This window comes from Neopelma chrysocephalum, unplaced genomic scaffold, assembly GCF_003984885.1.
Source record: "Neopelma chrysocephalum unplaced genomic scaffold, ASM398488v2 Primary Assembly neopelma1_96533, whole genome shotgun sequence".
Classification (NCBI taxonomy): Eukaryota; Metazoa; Chordata; class Aves; order Passeriformes; family Pipridae; genus Neopelma; species Neopelma chrysocephalum.
In genome coordinates, this window is record NW_020925179.1 from 3,137 (window position 1) to 22,846 (window position 19,710).

Sequence of the window (19,710 nt, forward strand, 5' to 3'; positions counted from 1 at the left end):
TTACCATTGTTACCTGCAGAAAACAACATCAACCTTGTTCTAAAAATACCAGTTTCTTTCCAAGGCTTCATTCATCATGCAGGCAGCTACAAACACCTGTGTACAAAAGAAAAACTTAACATATGAAACAACTTTTGCAAGTTAACTGAGGGGCCTGACACCAGTACTTTCCCCGTTTCTGCTTTGCGAAATTGTTTTATAAATTCTTAAATCACTGATCTCTATACCAAATACATAGCATTGTCTGGTAATTTGACAGTATCATTCAAACTATACAAGCAATCCACCCTTTTGTAGTTTTTCCAGTTAGGATATGATATAGAATTTTACCTCAAAAATTGCCATCTTACAGTCGCATATAATCCTGGATAGACTCATAAGCCAAAAGGTTTTTGTCATATGCTGAGTCCAAATAATTCCCACTACCTGCTGCAACACTACTGGAAGGAAACACATACAAATATGAGCGCTGCAAAGTAACCAATGTCTGATGTAGAATTCCCAAACCACACCATTCTGCCTGATCTTCACAAACATCACTGGTATGACATGAACAGCACAGAAACAGACCGTTTTATACAGTGACAACCATGAGGCTTCAGGATGTTACAAATTCTATAGCTTTCCATTGTCTTCTTTCCCCCTTAGTGACACGTCTGCCCCATCCCAGGAGGCAAAACCAAGCACAATTGCAGACACTCTGCACATGGCATCACATATGTCCTTCACTTATTGAAGCCAGGGCTTAGCTCTAGCCTTTACCTTTAACACTGCTGCAAGAACAACTTGGTAGCACACAGTTCAGGAGAGTTTGTCTTCAAATTTTGGCTAAATTAGAATGAGTGGAAACACCTTGTTGGTGACAGAGACTTTTTTAACTCTGGAATAGTAGATTCAGAGATCTATTAGGGCAAGAGGCCCGCTATACAAGAAAGAAAAAACCAGTGCAGTTTGTTCTTTAAGATGCATGGCTTGCATTGAATGGGCAATGCATGGCCATAGTTAGTGTTCTGATTAATACAAAGATGACAAAAGCAAGTAGAACAGTTTCTCTAATTTACTGTATTTTGCATCATCTTCTCAGTCTCGGGCTAAGCTCACCGGAGCCACAGATTGGCTCCTCTTATACATGGCAATTACTAATGATAGATTGAGAATGAATATTTTTGATTTGTGATATAACCAAACGAACAAGGATCACCTTGTTATAGTCAAAAGAGAGCAAACTCTTTTAAAGTTTGTATAAAAGTTTTATTTAAGGCAAATGAGCAAAACAGCGCTGGGCGACCGAGGTCTCCTGCCCCACCAATGGTCCGCAAGTTCAATAAGTTTCAGTTTGTCTTTTATATGTTTATAGCTTCCTGTTTCCCCAGGGTCTCCTCCTGGGTTTTTTTCCTCGTTATCAGTTCAGTCTGCACAGGCTCTGTTCTTGTTGCTAGGGGACCCCTTCTTCCCTGTTTCGTTTCTTTCTTATCAGCTCTGTCTGCCATCTTCTTCTTATCAGCTCTGTCTCTTGTTGCTAGGGGGTCTCTTCTTCCCTGTTTCGTGTCTTCCTTGTCAACTCTGTCTGCACAGACTCTGCTCTTGCTGCTAGGGAAATCTCTTTCTACATATATCTAAGATCTACAGGTAACATAATAGAATATAACTCGTCATGATAACATAACATTACAGTTTGCAATTACAGTATTACAAATGTAATTTGATAAGCAAATTATCTCTTTTTGTCTTTATTGACTATCACAACCTGAAGGCTTATTAGAGGTATTGTAAGTCATACTAACTATGACACCAGGTGCATCTCAGGTCTTTTCAATACAGACCATACATTTCTTGCACTCTGAATCAAATTAAAGATTTTGTTTTGTTTTCTCTCTTTTTCCAAAATTATAATTAATATTATCTCAGCAGGAAACTAAATATATAACCACGAAATTAAAGATATACTGCAAATGTTATCGGTAAACGAGAGTAAAACTCTTTTAAAGTTTGTATAAAAGTTTTATTTAAGGCAAATGAGCAAAGCAGCGCTGGGCGGACGGGGTCTCCTGCCCCACCAACGGTCTGCGAGTTCAATAAGTTTCAGTTTTTCTTTTTATAGGTTTGTAGCTCCCGGGTCCCCTCCTGGGGTTTTTTTTTGTTACCAGTTCATTCTGCGCATGCTCTGTCCTTGTTGCTAGGGGTCCTTTCTTCCCTGTTTCTTGTCTTTCTTATCAGCTCTTCCTGGCGTCTTCTTCTTATCAGGTCTGGCCACCTCCTTCCTCTTATCAGATTGTGTCTGCTCAGACTGTTTTTGTTGTTAGGGGCCCTGTCTTCCCTGTTTTATGTCTTCTTTGACAGACTCTGCTGTGGTTGCTAGGGAAATCTCTTTCTACATAGATATCTAAGATCTAGAGGTAACATAATAGGATATAGTCCGTCATGATAACATAACATTACAGTTCGCAATTACAGCATTACAAATATAATTTGATAAGCAAATTATCTCTTTTTGTCTTTATTGACTATCACAATCCTCCCCTTTCCTTATTCATTAGTAATTTGCTTATCGAACTTCATTACGGTTTCCTGAGCTGTAATTAAGGTAGGAGGTTGTTCTGCTTTAGGTGTCTCTTCATTCAATTACAGATATTGTTGTTTCATTACCATAAGTTGTACCGTTTCAACTCTACTTTTAATAAAAGTCACAATTTTATTTAGAATACAGGGACCAAATTTCAAAATAATTATTAGTGTTATTAGAGGGCCTATTAGGGTAGAAATTAAAGTAGTTAACCAAGGTGATTGGTTAATCCATGATTCAAACCAGCTCTGTCGAGTTTCTTTTTCCCTTTCTCTTTGAAGAATTCCTTCACATAATTAGGCATAGATTCACGCACTACTTCTGAATGATCTGCATAAAAACAACATTCCTCCTCTAATGCAACACATAGGCCCCCTTGTTGTAAGAATATTAAATCTAATCCTCTTCTATTTTGCAAAATTACTTCAGAAAGTGAAGTGAGGGACTTCTCTAAGTATGATATCGATTTTTCGATTCTCTCTAAGTCTTCATCAACTGCTGCTCTTAGAGATGTTATCCCTTTATTTTGCTCAACATAGGATGCAATTCCCGTGGTCACCCCCGCTGCTCCCAGACTAAGGAGCATGGCAATAGTTATGGTCGTAAGTGGTTCTCTTTTTTGTATCCTGTGTTTATTATCATCCCAATGGTCTAGAATCGATTCCCTCGAATGATAAAGTATTCGGGGTATTACCGTTATTTGTACACAGAATTCTTTACTTTCGTCAAATATTTGTAAAGATATGCAGGGAGTTACGCCCGTCCTTGAGCATATCCACCATCCTTTCCCACTAGGTATAGCCCATTTCTTTGTTTTATCTAGTTTCTTTATGGTATAGCTGCATAAGTCCTTCTTGGTTGTAGGTATATTCCCTATACACACTCCCTGTCCTCTCACCTGCTGGAGAGTGATTCTTACTTTTTTCTCTTCCCAATTACATTGTGTAGGGTCGCTCTGATTGGATGTTTTAAATGAGGTGTTCAAAGTTATCCCTTCATAAAATGGGGGTTTGATATCATAGCACAACTAACAGGAATTAGTCATGTTAGAGTCAGTGTGGTTAAGTGTATAGTAGGTTGCTTGCATTAATCGTAGTAATGGTTCTGTTTTCTCATATTCCTTGGTGTAGGTTAAGGTTACACTAGAGTTGTTAAAGTTAACAGTTGGGATGGTTGAGTCTTTGAAAGTCTTTCTTTTCCCACTCTCCTTCTGGTTTAAGCTATTCTCTTTCTTTTTTATGATTTTATTGGGTCCTATTGCTAGAGTGCATTGGGTTATTTCTTGTTTTTTTATCACTATCAACCCTCCCCTGTCAGTTCCAGGTTCCCAGTATCTGATTCCCCAAGTTTTTCCTATTAATCATCCTGGGTCCTCTGGTTGCATTACTTGGAGGGTTATATAACTACAATTGCTATACCTCCTAAATCCTCCAGACAAAACAATTTGTGAAGGTTTACAGCCGGGTGGTCCCCATGTTGTTGTTAGACATTTATCTTGGGAAGTAGGGGTCCAGGCAGAAGCAATTGTGGTGCAGTCCCAGTACGCACAGTAATATTCATTAGGGAAATTACAGTACCCCTTCCCTGGATTAGATGCGGGACAAAGATAGTATGGTTTCAAATTTAAGCAACGTGATAAAGGTGCTAGTTGACACAGTGTAGCAGAGAAACTGGGAGGTCCTGCTGTAAGATTACTCTTAATTATTTTCAGATCGCCCCCTCTGGTCAAGGTCCAGTTGTATGGTTGATGTGGACTTTCCCTGCTTTGGGGAAGCTGCCACAAAAACACTACAATCCATATATAATTTCCCATATCTGTTCTCCACCGTATTATTGCTCTGCCTCCTTCGTCTACTCCTTTGCAGGGAGCAACGAGGTTTGCATTATCTTCTCAGCAGCAGTCAATATTCTTCAGGAGAGTATGGGTTTTTGGTACTCTTACAACTTTCCGGTTCTTCCCTCTATTTCCCAAGACTCGTTTGTTTCATATGCTCTTCTAGTATTTCTAAAAGTTGGTTGGTCTTTAGATTTGTTTTCCAGGCAAATTTAATGGCACACTGTTCTAAAGTTTTGTACCAATCCTTTTTATAGACCTCCCAGTTTTCTGGTACCAACCATTCCCATCCGCAGAATAACTTGTCAATTTTGAGAACACTCAGTTGCTCATCAGAAGCAATAAAGAAATCTTGACATTTCATACAATGGGTATTCCATCTACTTGTTACACAATACTACTCTATACCACATAATATACATTTACAACTGACCCAACCTTCATGCCCTGAGCCTGGGTGTTTTATACAGGGAATTTTTCGTACAGGTCTTTCTGGTAGTGTAATTTCAGTTTCAAATTCACAACAAAAAGGAAAAGTTTTCCCTTTTTCAGCAATTTGATACAATCCACTTCCCCCGGTCTGGTAAGGGATTGGTCCACTCAGCTAACGGCTATACCAAACTCTTATTAGAGTTAGGTCTGAAGGTACTTCAAACCAGGAGTATAGGCTGGGTTTTACGTCCCGCTCAAAGCGATTCATTTACCAGTCCTGCTTTTCTGAACGTCATTCGGAGATTTCCGGGTTGAGAGGTTACAGTCCATTCAGGAGTGTTGACTGGTCCTTTAACACGAGATGCGTGAGTCCATCCTCTTTCAGCGGTACGAATGACTGTATCTGTAGTGAGAAGAATGACAAAAGGTCCCTCCCAACTAGGATTTAAGGAGGTTTCTTTCCATGTCTTAATTAACACTCTGTCTCCAGGTTGAATTTTGTGTATTGCCATATCCAAAGGGGGTCTCTGAGTTACTAATCCTTTCTTCCTCAATTGCTGTCTCCTTTTCATTAACTCAATTATATACTCCCTTAAGAGGGTATCTTCCACCTTTGGATTCTCTATTGGGATTCCAAAATCATATGGCATTCCATACATCATTTCAAATGGTGACATTCCAGTATCAGTACATGGTTGGGTCCGAATATATAATAAGGCCAATGGCAAACACTTTACCCAATTCATTTTAGTTTCTATCATTAATTTAGTCAATTGTTTCTTTATTTCACTGATCATTCTTTCCACTTTACCAGAACTTTGTGGATGCCAAGGAGTATGATATTCCCACTTGGTTCCAAAAAGCTCTGTTGTTTCTTTGATTATTTTAGAGGTAAAGTGTGGTCCCCTATCCGAGTCCACCACTGCCACAGCACCGTACCGTGGAATAATTTCTTCTAATAAAATCTTAATCACGGTTTTGGTGGTGCACCTTGCCACGGGAAAAGCTTCTACAAAGTGGGTGAGATGATCTACTAACACCAGTAGGTGGCGGTATCTTCCTACTTTAGGTAGCTCAGTAAAATCTGTCTGTACTTTCTCAAAAGGTCTTTTAGCTAATTCTCGCCCCCCTTGTACTCGTTTTCTTAATTGTCGTTTATTTACCCTTTGACAGGTTAAACACCCTTCAAGAGTTCTTTTTGCTATACCATAAGCTCCCACACAGACAAACTTGTTTTCAAATTGATCCACTAAAGCTTGTGTCCCCCAGTGTGTCTGCTCATGTAATTTTCTCATTATTCTCTGGGCCAGACCTTTTGGAAGAACTTCCCGTCCATCTGGTAATAATCACTTATTATTTTCTTCTTTCGCTCCAGACTGTCGCAGTTTTTCCTTTTCTTGTTCGCTAAAGCTTTTCGGAATGCCTATGTCCCCCTGTTCTGAACTAGCTATTACTAATAAAGCCGCCCTTTTTGCTTCTTCATCTGCTAAGTTATTACCTCTAACAGTAACCTTTAATCCTTTCTGATGTCCCTTAATATATACAACTGCAATCTGTTTTGGTTTTCTCAGAGTCTTTAGAATTTCTCAAATCAAAGTCTCATGAATGAGTGCCTTACCTTGTGTATTGATCAATCTTCTTTCTTCCCATATTTTGCCGAAAGTATGAACCACCCCAAACACATACTTTGAATCTGTGAATATAGTGCCTGCTTTTCTGTCTAATAGCCGTAAAGCTCTCAACAGTGCATATAACTCACAAGCCTGAGCTGACCACGTCTTGTCTAAGGGCCCAGACTCTCTGACTTGAAAAGTCTGTTCGTCTATTACTGCATATCCTGACTTTTGGTTCCCATTAACTACCCTAGATGAACCGTCTATGTATAATTTCTCTCCTTCACTCAGTTTTTCTTCTTCTAAATCTTCCCTAATTTTTGTCTGAAAATTTATTACTTGTAGGCAATCATGTACCAGGTCTCCTTTGGGCTCCCCATATAAGAAATGGGTTGGATTTTGTAGATTTGTCACTTCTAGTTCTAATTTTGGTGAATGTAATAAGATGCTTCCATATTTTAACAGCCGGCTATCTGTCAGCCATTTCTCAGCTCTCTGTTGCAATACTCCCCTTATATTGTGAGGGGTAAAAACTCTCAATTCTCCTCCAAAGGTCACTTTTGTAGCTTCTTTGACTAACAAAACCATAGCCATGATAGCTTGCAGGCAGGTTGACCACCCCCTGCTGACTGGATCTAATAATTTTGAATAATATCCAACTGGTTTTCTCTGCCCAGCCCAAGTCTGAGTTGGGACTCCATATGCCGTACCATTTTCAGTATTTACAAATAGATAAAAAGGTTTTCGATTATCTGGCAAACTTAACACAGGTGCATTTACCAAATCTTCCTTCAATTTTTCTAATTGTTTGTCATCTTTGTCACTCTGCTTCACTAGCCCGTCTTTTGCCAATTTTTCATATAAGAACTTAACCTTAGTACTGTAATTTTCAATCCATTGTCGGCAGTACCCAAATAATCCCAAAAGCTGCCTAATCTGTCTTTTTGTTTTGGGCATAGGCAGTGACAAAATCCCATTCACTCGATCAGGGTCTAATCTTTTATGTCCCTTACTCAACCAGTGTCCCAAATATTTAACTTCTTCTTCTGTAAATTGTAGCTTAGACTTTGATACTTTCAAGGCTTTTAAACTCAGAAAATTCAGGAGCCTAATACTTTCGTCCCTGACAACTTCTGACTTTTCCCCAGCAATTAACAAATCGTCTACATATTGAATTAAGACGCTGCCCTTACGGGGTTCAAAAGATTCTAATAAATGCTCCAAAGCTTGCCCAAATAAATTAGGGGACTCTGCAAATCCCTGAGGTAGGACAGTCTACCTAAACTGCTGTTTCCTATGAGAATCAGGGTCCTCCCATTCAAAGGCAAAATAATCCCTACTGTCTTCTTTAAGAGGACATGCTCAAAAAGCATCCTTCAGATCAATGACGCTGTACCATTTGTATTCAGGGGAAAGTTGGTTTAATAAAGTGTATGGGTTTGCCACCACTGGAAACCGGGTAACTGTTCGTTTATTCACCTCTCTTAAGTCCTGCACCAATCGGTAGGACCCATCAGATTTCTTTACTGGCAAAATGGGGGTATTATGAGGTGACATACATGGTTCTAACAGTCCCTGCGTTAAGAGTCGTTCTATAATAGGCTTAAGTCCGACTCTTCCTTTGTGAGGGATAGGATATTGCTTTACCCTTATTGGCTCCTCTGAATTCCAGATGTAAACCTCAAACGGTTTTATATCTAACTTTCCCACAGAATCAGGGGTATACCACACCTCAGGATTTATCCTCTTTTCATCCTCTGACATAAGGGAGTATATTTTAGCTTGTATTTCCTGCTCTTTTACTTCTAAATTAATCCCCAGTTCTATTATTAAATCTCTCCCTAATAGATTATATTCAGCCTCAGGAACTAACAAAAATGTTCCTAATGCATATTTATTTTGGGTTTCTATTTCCACATCTTTGATAAGGGGTACTTTAAAAGGTTCCCCTTTAGCCCCTACTACTAGGACTGTGTCTGGGGAGGTCATACAGCCCCGAGGTAGTTTTTGTACGGTTGATTTTTCTGCCCCCGAGTCCACTAGGAACTCAAATTCTTGTTGCTGAGGACCCAATTTAAGTTTTATCAAGGGCTCTGTTTTCTTTTGGGTCCCCAGCAGGTAGAATCCCTGACCCCTTCAATCTTCCTGATAAATTCGGTCATCCTGTTGCCTTTTTCTGCAATTTCTCTGCACATGTCCTCTCTGTCCACAGTAATAACATTCTACCTCACTTAAATCTGGTCGACCACGTTCCTTGGGTAGTTCATGTCTAACAAATCCACGAGGGATCTTTCGTCTTTGATTTCTGTCTCCCCTCTGTCCTTCTCGTATAGCTGCCACTAAAACCTTGGTCTGTCTTCTTTGCATTTCCACCTGCTTCTTCTGCATTTCTTCTTGTCTTTTCTGTAATTCCTCCTGTTTCTCCTCCTGTCTTTTCTGTAATTCCTCCTGTCTCTCCTCCTGTCTTTTTTGCATTTCCTCTTCTCTCCTTTGCCTTTCCTCTTCCCTTTCTTCATCTCTTCGTACATATACCCTCTGAGATTCCCTTAGCAACTCGTCTAAGCCTTTTATCTGCCAGTCGTCACTTTTTCCAACTTTTTCCGAATGTCCTCCCATGCTCCCTGCACAAATTGCATCTTAAACATAGCTCCCCCCATCATATCCTCCTGCGGATCCATGCCAGAATAAAGTTGAAAGCTCTTCCTTAATCTTTCCAGTCACTCCGTAGGTGATTCATCTTTTCTCTGGTATTCTTTAAAAACTTTGTCAATATTCTGTCCCCTAGGGACTGCTTCTCTTATACCCTGAACTATAATAGTCCTTAAATCAGCCATGTGAGCTCTATGAGCCGGTTCCTGGTTATTCCAGTCAGGTCTCTGAAGAGGCCACTTGGTGTCAGCAGCCAGCCCCTGCTGATGTCTCTGATCCCACTGTCTCATTCCTGCCACTCTAATCATACCTCGTTCTTCCACCGTAAATAATATTCCCAAAATTGCTTGCATTTCTTCCCACGTGTAAATATTCGGCCCTAGAAACTGGTCAAATCTTTCAGATACTCCCATAGGGTCCTCTAACAATTTCCCCATCTCTTTCTTAAATTCTCTCACATCCCCTGAATTTAAGGGAACAGATACAAACCCTAACCTAGCATCTTGTCCCCCCATTGCAATCTCCCTTAGAGGATATAACTGGCTTCTCATCTTTTGTTTTGCCTTATTCTGGCTCCTCGTTACTCTCCTGCTATCAGAAGGTGAGGGAGGTGAAGCGTTCTCAAATAGAAAGGATTCTGGTTCAGTTGGGGCAGAGGGCTGAAATGCCGGTGCTGGAATGGGTGCAGGTTGTGGAGGGGGTGGGATATATGGTGGAGGGTACCTCTGGTAATCCTCTAGATCACAGTTATTCTTCCTTCTGCTTTTTTTATCTTAAAGGAAACAAATAATGCCTAGTATCTGGTCTCATCCATAAACTAGCATACTCGCTTTCTTCTGCACAAAACGGCTCTTTACTATTCACATACAGATTTAGAGCCTGACATATCCAGTCCTCAAATGAACCGTATACTGGCCAATACAAACGGTCCTGCCTTATTTGCTTCCCCCCCATACTTCCATACAATAATGCACCATCTTTTCTCTCAATTTCCCTTCTCTAGAAGGATAATCATCCCAATACCTAATCATAACTCCTAAAGGACTATGTGGAGGTATGCTTGGTAACCTTACCACTAACTCATTCTCGGGTTCTCTCCTCTCCTGCACGGTATCCTGTGACTTCCCCTTGTGATCACTTATTCCAACCCCCTCCCTAGGTTTTTCCTCAGTTTTAGGACTGTCCTGACTTGTTTTACAGCCACCCATGGGAGCAGAAGATTTACTTTTTTTCTACCCCATCTTCCGAAGTACCTTCACACACTCACACACACAGTCCACTTGCTTCCCTCCGTTCATGACTTGCCCCCTCTCGGGGTACAAGAACTGCACTAATAGGAGGTCCCTCTCACCTTGTCCTACTGGACGTCTCAGTCGTTTGCACTCCGGGATTCCCTCTCAACCGAGAAAGGGGTTTGCAAATACTTACCTCTCCTGGGTAAGCCTTCGTCCAACTCCCTGCTGAACGGTTCCTTTCCCCAACCAGGCGGCACCTGAAACCCTTACTCCCTCCTGGAGTAAGTCTCCGTTCGGACTCCTGCCGAACAGACCCCTTCCCGAATGAAGAGAATTTACCACTCACTTTCCTCCTAAGTGAGCCTTCACCCGCATTTTTGTGCACAAAGATTACAGGGAACTGCAGTGATTCATTTGCTTATTTGCCTTATCTAAATCTTTTTGGTCGGAACCTCAGAGTCTGTGTCGCAGGACTCCCCCAGGACCGTCCAAACGGGGACGGGGGCGCCCGCCCCAGGAGGATCCTACTTCCCAGGAACTCTGGTCCGCGTCACGGAACCAAATTGTTATCGGTAAACGAGAGCAAAACTCTTTTAAAGTTTGTATAAAAGTTTTATTTAAGGCAAATGAGCAAAGCAGCGCTGGGCGGACGGGGTCTCCTGCCCCACCAACGGTCCGCGAGTTCAATAAGTTTCAGTTTTTCTTTTTATAGGTTTGTAGCTCCCGGGTCCCCTCCTGGGTTTTTTTTTTGTTACCAGTTCATTCTGCGCATGCTCTGTCCTTGTTGCTAGGGGTCCTTTCTTCCCTGTTTCTTGTCTTTCTTATCAGCTCTTCCTGGCGTCTTCTTCTTATCAGGTCTGGCCGCCTCCTTCCTCTTATCAGATTGTGTCTGCTCAGACTGTTTTTGTTGTTAGGGGCCCTGTCTTCCCTGTTTTATGTCTTCTTTGACAGACTCTGCTGTGGTTGCTAGGGAAATCTCTTTCTACATAGATATCTAAGATCTAGAGGTAACATAATAGGATATAGTCCGTCATGATAACATAACATTACAGTTCGCAATTACAGCATTACAAATATAATTTGATAAGCAAATTCTCTCTTTTTGTCTTTATTGACTATCACAACAAAGGTCTTTCCCTTCAGAACACTGAAGAAACGTTGCCCACTATTCCAAGAAGGAAGGAAAAGCCAATTATTTAAAAGTTAATTTACTTGCTTTTCAATATATTTAACACATTTAAGGCTACAACAGTGAAAAAATACTGTTTGATCATTCCTTTTTATACTCAGCTTTAAGCTACATGTGCAGATCAGAAGGATGGAGAAGGCCAAATTCCAGCTTGTAGCCAGTTCTTTAGATATGATCTACATTATCTGCTCGCATTTTTTAAGTCTTTTGCCTATGAAATTCTGTTAAGAGAACAAAATTCACAACATAAGCAGCACAAAGGAAAACAATTAACTAGTTGTAAGATCATGTAAAAATCAGCTGAGTAAACCTTTTTAAACACAATTCTAAAGATGTGATTAGTGTAATGCCAACCCAGGGTAAGGCTTCTGGCTGCAACCATTTGTATTCACAGCACTAACTATGGGGGTGTTTCAAGAAGACAGTTCCCCCACTCCTGCAGACTGAGGGTCTAGAGAAGAACTGATCTAAATACACACAGAACCTGTCAGGGTCACTCCACTGTCAGAGTCACTTCTCAGCTTGTAACAGGGAGATAGAGAGATGTGTTATCTAAGAATTAAGGAAATCCCCAGCCTGTTGGCTTTCCATCCATCTTATGTGCAAAGTTGTAGTGTTTGTAAGGTAAGTTCTACTGTCTCCCTAGTTCTGAGAAACCGCTGGAGGTGGCTTAAGTCCCACTCAGTTGCTAGGCAACAAACTATCTCTATTGTGTGAACCTTATTTCCCCTCCTGCTGAGACTGAGTATGATATTTTGGCAGAAGGTTTTTACAGGGGTAAGATGTAACTAAAAATAAGGCAATTCACTTAGAAGCTGATAAAGAAAGTACAGTTGTCGGATGTGATACACATGACCAAGTTTATAGGTGTTCAGTGAGAGTTTTGTGGTGCTTAGTATGTTACTGTGAATTGTCAGCACGAAGATAGTGTTATAAAAGAGTGGGTCTATAACTTTTACTCCTTCTCATTGAAAAAGTACATATATTGCATAAGACATACTCGGTAACATTTGCTCTGAGTTGCAACAGCATTTGTGTTCCTTGTAAAACGTTTTGTCTGCCTAAATTCAAAAAATCCTTTTTCAGTTTTCTTAGCTCAAATGAGCATACAGACAAGGCAAGCATGCAGGGAACATTTTGTATGTTTAAACTCTCTCAAGCAATAGTGCTGTAATTTAAGTCTTATCCAAGCCATACCAAGGTCTTAAGAAAGCTAAATTGTATGCGTGTGGAAATCTGTAGCAAAAAAAGGAAGAAGTAAAAATTAGGTTAGTCTAATTGTTTCTTGTAAAGGACAAAAACATCTTATTCCCTTAGACCTCTTTCTCACCCAATCACGAGATGTGTAGACTGAAACTTGACCAGACAGAAGAAGGATTAGGAGAGCATTGGTTACATGTGTATGCAGATATGTCTGTTCATCTTAGCTAAAATGAATTCTGATGTCTTTTTTAAATGAATAAGGTAGGGTTTGACAGAATCCAGCAGTTATTTGAGCTTCAATAAGTAACTCTCTTTTTTTTGTCACTTCACTATCTAATCCTACCAGCATTATGATCTTACACTGGACAGCAGGCCTGTTCTTTGTTATCAAACTAGCAAATTGACAAGGAGCACAAAAACTAAGCCCTAATGTTTCTTCCAGGGGTCTAAGAACTTCAAAGCTTTCTCAAATAGTTAAAAATCACTACAAAGATCATGCTATGAAGTTAAAGGGGAAATGGTCTTTTCACAAACAATTTGAAAAAGAAATTACAAGAAAATTATGTTTCCTTAACCAAAACAAAGTTACATCCCTGTGTGGCTTCTGTAAACCAGACTGATCTTTCCCTACTCATTCTCATTAACTCCTTAAAAATGTTGTACCACAGATGTAATATAAATCGATCTCAACCCATATTGAGTAATCGTAAATTTAGCTTCTATTGTCTCCTGCATCTGTACCAACTGAAAATGTCTTAGGAGTTAAAGACATAAACTTTCCCTCTATCGTAGTATCTCACAGAATTCTCTTCTATTTCTGCACCAGACCTTCTCTACTCTTGCCAGCCCCTGGTCTTTTATGGGGAGCCGGCAATGGCAGAGGAGGTGCAAAGGGCTCGTTGCTTCAACTTCTTTTCTGCCACAGATGTCTGTAAAGCTTCTCTGGGAGCTGCACCTGGTTCTCTGAGCCTCTCTTTCCATCTTCGTCAGTCGATTTTGAACTCTGGTGGTAGACGCAGGCAGGTGGCAGCAGCAGCGCCGGCAGGGCTGACAGCACGTGTTGGCGTGGGGTCTGCGGCGGCAGCGACTCCTGTCCAAGGCTGGGGGGGTCCGACAGCCCGGGATTCTCGGTCAGGGCTCGGCGCGGGCACGGCAGCAGTCCCTTTTTTTTTGTTTTCGGAAACAGCGTCCGTTGCTATGGCAGCGCGTCTCACTGTCCTTCTTCCAGGTTTCACGGTGGCTTCAGGCGCCAGTGGTGCAGCGCCACCTAGTGACGCGGAGGCTCCTAGCAACGTTGTTCCAGGCAACACATGCGCAGTACTAACCGCTGACTCAGCGCCCAGAGCAGGCACAGTGAGGAGCAACACCACTGACCGCGCAGCCGCAGTAGAGGGCCGTGCCGTTGGCACGGCTCCAGCTTTATTCTCCGCCGCTACTGATTCTCCTGCAGCCTCTACACATTCTGCTGTTACATGCACGGTGCCAAACAGAAGTGGTCCCGCTGCTTTTAAGGTCTCTAGTGTTTGCAACTTTGCAGCCACAGGTACTGGGATCTCCCCTAAAGCGGACCGATGGGGGCGGGGACTCGCCGTAGTCCCACCGTCTCCCAACAGAGCTGTCTGAACATTTATGAGGTCCCGTCGCTCAGAACTTAACTCTTGCAGCGACTCAACTGCCAGACGCCAAATTATAGGACACTTTCTAGAGTCTTCTGATCCCTTAGAGATCCCGTCCCAAAACAGGTCCTTTATAGCATCCCCTGTGGACACCTGAAAGGCGGCTTGAGCAGTGGGAAGTAGATTCTGCGCTCTCGCCCATTCTATTAACCCTTTAAGGGTTGTTTCATCATAAATAGGCTCTCTTAGAGAGATCATAAATTGACGGATCGTTTCCACCGCTCTGTCCTCTGTGGGTAGCGTGGGCCCCATGCTCTCTCCCCCGGTCGACTCACCTAGCCAGGGTGAGGTTCCTCTGTACCATGCGCATGGCTTTTTTCGTAGCGCCGGGGACAGCACTACCTCTAACGACCGCTTCCCTCAGCTCCTTCCGTTCGCCTTACGTCCCGCAGAACTTGACGAAGTAGGACTCCCTGTCAAATGGGCGCCAGATATCGGCGGAGGGGCATGGACAAATGCTCATAGTCCATTATGGTCGGCAAAATGTCAGCTTTATTAGAAGAAAGACAGCTTCTATACTGCTTATGACACACAGACGTGATTCTTTCCCAGGCTACATTGGATACATAAGGAAAACATACTGCATTGTACAGTACGAATTGGTCCACAACAGGTGTCCACAAAACTTGTTTACCTGCCAAAAGAACTCCTCCTTCACCTTGGCACAAGGCCTGCAGTCATATTAGCGGCGTAGTATTTTTTTACAATCTGCACCCAGCCAGGGCAAGGCAAAGGTCGCAGAAATGCAATAGAAATTGTTCACACAATTTCTGTCTACCGACAGCCCACAAACAGCAGGTGAGAGAGGGGGGCTCATGTCTTTCTTTCCAGGCGGGAAGGGCAGTCGTTGGTAGGTCGATCGCTGGGGGCCGTCCGAGGGCCAAAATTGGATACGGATGAAGATTCCTCCTAGACCAAAGGTGCCCGCCCCGCAAACCCTGGCTGGGCGCATAGTGCCAAGAGTGGCGCACCAATGGCAGGTGAGAGAGGGGGGCTCAGGCCTTTCTTTTTGGGGCGGGAAGGGCAGTCATTTGCAAGCCGGCGCGCTGCACCGCCAGGGGCCGTCCGAGGGCCAAAATGGAATACGGACGAAGATTCTTCCAGACCAAAGGTGCCGGCCCCACAAGCCCTGGCTGGGCGTGTAGCGCTGAGAGTGGAGCACCAACGGCAGGTGAGGGGGGGGGCTCAACCCTTTCTTTCCAAGCGTGAAGGGCAGTCCTTTGCAGACCGGAGCGCCGCACTGCTGGGGGCCGGGCGAGGGCCAAAATGGAATACGGACGAAGATTCCTCCCAGACCAAAGGTGCCCGCCCTGCAAGCACTGGCTGGGCGCATAGTGCCAAGAGTGGTGCACAAACAGCACGTGAGAGAGGGGGACTCAGGTCTTTCTTTCTCGGACAGGCAGGGTAGTCATTCACTGGCCGTCACGCCACGGTGCCAGGGGCCAGCCGAGGGCCAAAATTGGATACGGACGAAGATTCCTCCCAGACCAAAGGTTGCTGCCCTGCAAGACCTGGTTGGGCGCGTAGTGCCGCGAGTGGCGCACGAACGTCAGGTGAGAAAGGGGGGCTCAGGTCTTTCTGGCCGAGAAGGACAGTCGTTCGCAGGCCAGAGAGCCTCGCCGCCAGGGTCCGACTGAGGACGAAAATTGCATACAGACAAAGATTCCTCCCAGCCCAAAGGTTCCCGCCCTGCAAACCCTGGCTGGGCTCAGAGTGTGGAGAGTGGTGCACCCACGACAGGTGAGAGAGGGGGGCTCAGCCCTTTCTTTCTGGGCAGGAAGGGCAGTCGTTCGCAGACCAGAGCACCGCGCCGCCGGGGGCCGACCGAGGGCCAAAATGGGATACGGACGAAGATTACTCCCAGACCAAAGGTGCCCGCCCTGCAAGCAAGCACTGGCTGGGCGCGTAGTGCCAAGAGTGGCGCACAAAAAACACGTGAGAGAGGGGGACTCAGGTCTTTCTTTCCAGGCGGGAAGGGCAGTCATTTGCAGGCCGGCGTGCCGTACCGCCGGGGGCCGGCTGAGGGTCAAAATCAGATATGGACGAAGATTCCACCCAGACCATCTTTGTTGGTATGCATTTTTTGGAGTCGGTCTGGCATTTGGGAAGCAGGAGTGAAAACAGGAAACAAGAGCTCTTATCCCCAGGAAAGAAAGACTGGAAGTTTTGGCTTTGTGGTGCAGTTGGTGGGCCAGGCTGGGCACTCCATTAGCAGCAAGAGCTTTCTGTGCTGGTGCCTTTGGTGTGGGAGGAATCTTCGTCCGTATGCAGTATTGGGAGTCGGGTTGTCGTTTGGGAGGCACAGTTGAAAATGTGAAACAACAGCCTGTAGCAGTAAATCAGCATTATATGAGAAAACTGCTGTTTAAATATGTTTCAAAATGGTTTTTTGTATTTCTGCAAAGTCACTACTTCTTCTTCCCAGGACCCCCCTCAGTAGTGTTATCTCTGCCTCAGGAATGTCCTGAGAAGACATCAATAAGTCTTCCCATTGGGCCCTGTTAACCCTTTCGTATTGGTTGTTAACCCCTTCCTGCAATTGGATGTCCTGTAAGCCCCCTGACCCTGTAACTGGTCACTCAGTGAATCCTCCAAACCCTATATATGTAACCACCCCATCAATAAACTCTCTCTCCTCCTCTTCAAGTCCTGTGTGCTGTCTGTGGCTGCCATGGGGCCTCGTGAGTGGGGGGAGGGGCGAGAAAACTCTCTCCTCCATGCGGTCAGGACCTGAAGAAACCCCTGGCGCTAGAGTTTTCCCCTTCCCTATGCACCTCAAGACTTCGGAAATGGAACCCCACAATGGGAGGAATGCAACCAGTAATGGAACCCCAGAGAGGAAAGACATAACAGCCCATACCTCCAGGAAAGAAAACCAGGAAGCTTAGTCTTTGTGGTGCAGTTGGTGGGCCAGGCTGGGCACTCCATGGGCAGCAAGAGCTTTCTGTGCTGGCAGCGTTGGTGTGGCAGGAGTCTTCGTCCGTATGGAATTTTGGGAGTAGGTCTGGCACTTTGGAGGCAGGGCTGAAAACAGGAAACAACAACCCTTAGCTGTGGGAAAGAAAGCCTGGAAGATTTGGCTTTGTGGCGCAGTTGGTTTGTCAGCCTGGAGACTCGATTGGCACCAAGAGTTTTCTGTGCTGGCACCTTTGCTGTGGGGGGAATCTTCGTCCGTATGCAATTTCGAGCTTCAGGCTAGAAGTTGGGAGGTAGGGCTGAAAACACAAAACAACAGCCCGTATCCCCAGGAAAGAAAGCCTGGAAGCTTTGGTTTTGTGGTTCTGTTAGTTTGTCAGCCTGGAGATTCCATTGACAGCAAGAGCTTTCTGTGCTGGCACCTTTGGTGTGGGAGGAATCTTTGTTTGTATGCAATTTTGGCAGTCGGGCTGGTAGTTGCGAGTCGCTGTATAAAACAGGAAACAACAGCCCTTATCCCCAAGAAAGAAAGTCTGTAAGCTTTTGCTTTGTTGTGCAGTTGGTTTGTCAGCCTGGAGACTCCATTGGTAGGAAGAGCATTCTGTGCTGGCACCTTTGGTGTGGGAGGAATCTTTGTTTGTATGCAATTTTGGCAGTCAGACTGGCTGTTTCAGATGCAGGTCTTAAAAAATGAAACAACAGACCTTATCCCCAGGAAAGAAAGACTGGAAGCTTTGGCTTTGTGGTGCAGTTGGTGGGTCAGGCTGGGCACTCCATGGACAGCAAGAGCTTTCTGTGCTGTCACCTTTACTGTGGGAGGAATCTTTGTTTGTATGCAATTTTGGGAGTCGGGCTGGCAGTTGCGAGTCGCTGTATGAAACAGGAAACAACAGCCCTTATCCCCAGGAAAGAAAGCCTGTAAGCTTGTGCTTTGTTGTGCAGTCGGTTTGTCAGCCTGGAGACTCCATTGGTAGGGAGAGCGTTCTGTGCTCTAACCTTTGGTGTGGGAGGCATCTTTGTCCGTATGCAATTTTGGGCTTCAGCCTGGCAGTTGGGAGGTAGGACTGAAAACAGGAAACAACAGCCGCTATTCCCAGGAAAGAAAGCCTGCAAGCTTTGGCTTTGTGGTGCAGTTGGTGGACCAGGCTGGGCTCTCCATGAGCAGCAAGAGCTTGCTGTGCTGGTTCCTTTGTTGTGGGAGAAATCTTCTTCTGTATGCAATTTTGGGAGTCGGGATGTCATTTGGGAGGCACGGTTGAAAACAAGAAACAACAGCGCTAATCCCCAGGAATAAAAGACTGGAAGCTTGGGTTTAGTGGTGCAGTTTGTTTGTCAGCCTGGAGACTCCATTTTCGGATTCGGTCTGGCACAGGGAGGCAGAGCAGGAAAGAGGGAAACACTGCCCTTGTCTCCGGGAAAGAAAGCCTGGAAGCTTTGGCTTTTTGGTGCAGTTGGTTTGTCAGCCTGGAGACTCCATGGCAGCAAGAGCTTTCTGTGTTGGCACCTTTGGTGTGCAGAAATCTTCGTCCTTATGCAATTTCGGAGTCCGGCTGGCAGTTGAGAGGCAGGGCTGAAAACAGGAAACAACAGCCAATATCCCCAGGAAAGAAAGCCTGGAAGCTTTGGCTTTGTGGTGCAGTTGGTGGGTCAGGCTGGGCACTCCATGGGCAGCAAGAACTTTCTGTGATGGCACCTTTTGGGTGGGAGGAATCTTCGCCCATATGCAATTTTGGGAGTCGGGGTGGCATTTGGGAGGCACGGTTGAAAACAGGAAACAACAGTCTTTTTCCCCAGGAAAGAAAGACTGGAAGCTTTGGCTTTGTGGTGCAGTTGTTGGGCCAGGCTGGTCACTCCATTGGCATCAAGAGCTTTCTGTGCTGGCACCTTTCGTGTGGGAGGAATCTTTGTTTGTATGCAATTTTGGCAGTCAGAGTGGCAGTTGAGATGCAGGACTGAAAACACAAAACATCAGTCCTTATCCCCATGAAAGAAAGCATGCACACTTTGGCTTTGTGGTGCACTTGGCGAGCCAGGCTGGCTTCTCCATGGGAAGCAAGAGTTTTCTGTGCTGGCACCTTTGTTCTGGGAGGCATCTTTGTTTGTATGTAATTTTGGATGTTGGTATGGCAGTTTAGAGGCAGGCCTGCACACAGGAAAGAACAGCCCTCTTCTCCAGGAAAGAAAGCCTGGAAGCTTTGACTTTGTGGTGCAGTTGGTGGGCCAGGCTGGGCACTCGGTGGGCAGCCAGAGCTTTCTGTGCTGGTACCTTTGTTGTGGGAGTGTCATAGTTTGAAATTGGTCCCCCCTCGAGAATAAGGGGGCTCAGAGGTGATTGGGTGTCAAGGCAGTGTTCCCTGAAGAGCCAATCACCGTCCATGTTGTTTGCTTCTGCTCAAAATC

At 44.3% G+C, this 19,710-nt stretch overlaps 1 long non-coding RNA gene across 1 annotated transcript; it reads right to left on the reverse strand.

The window, feature by feature from the left end:
• Window positions 1-6,444: 6,444 nt before the first annotated feature.
• Window positions 6,445-17,223, reverse strand: LOC113981415. The gene is made up of 3 exons (XR_003538407.1): window positions 17,213-17,223; window positions 16,922-16,927; window positions 6,445-6,545 (listed from the first exon to the last, which is right to left on the reverse strand). It is a non-coding gene; the product is annotated as an uncharacterized LOC113981415 (long non-coding RNA).
• Window positions 17,224-19,710: the final 2,487 nt, after the last annotated feature.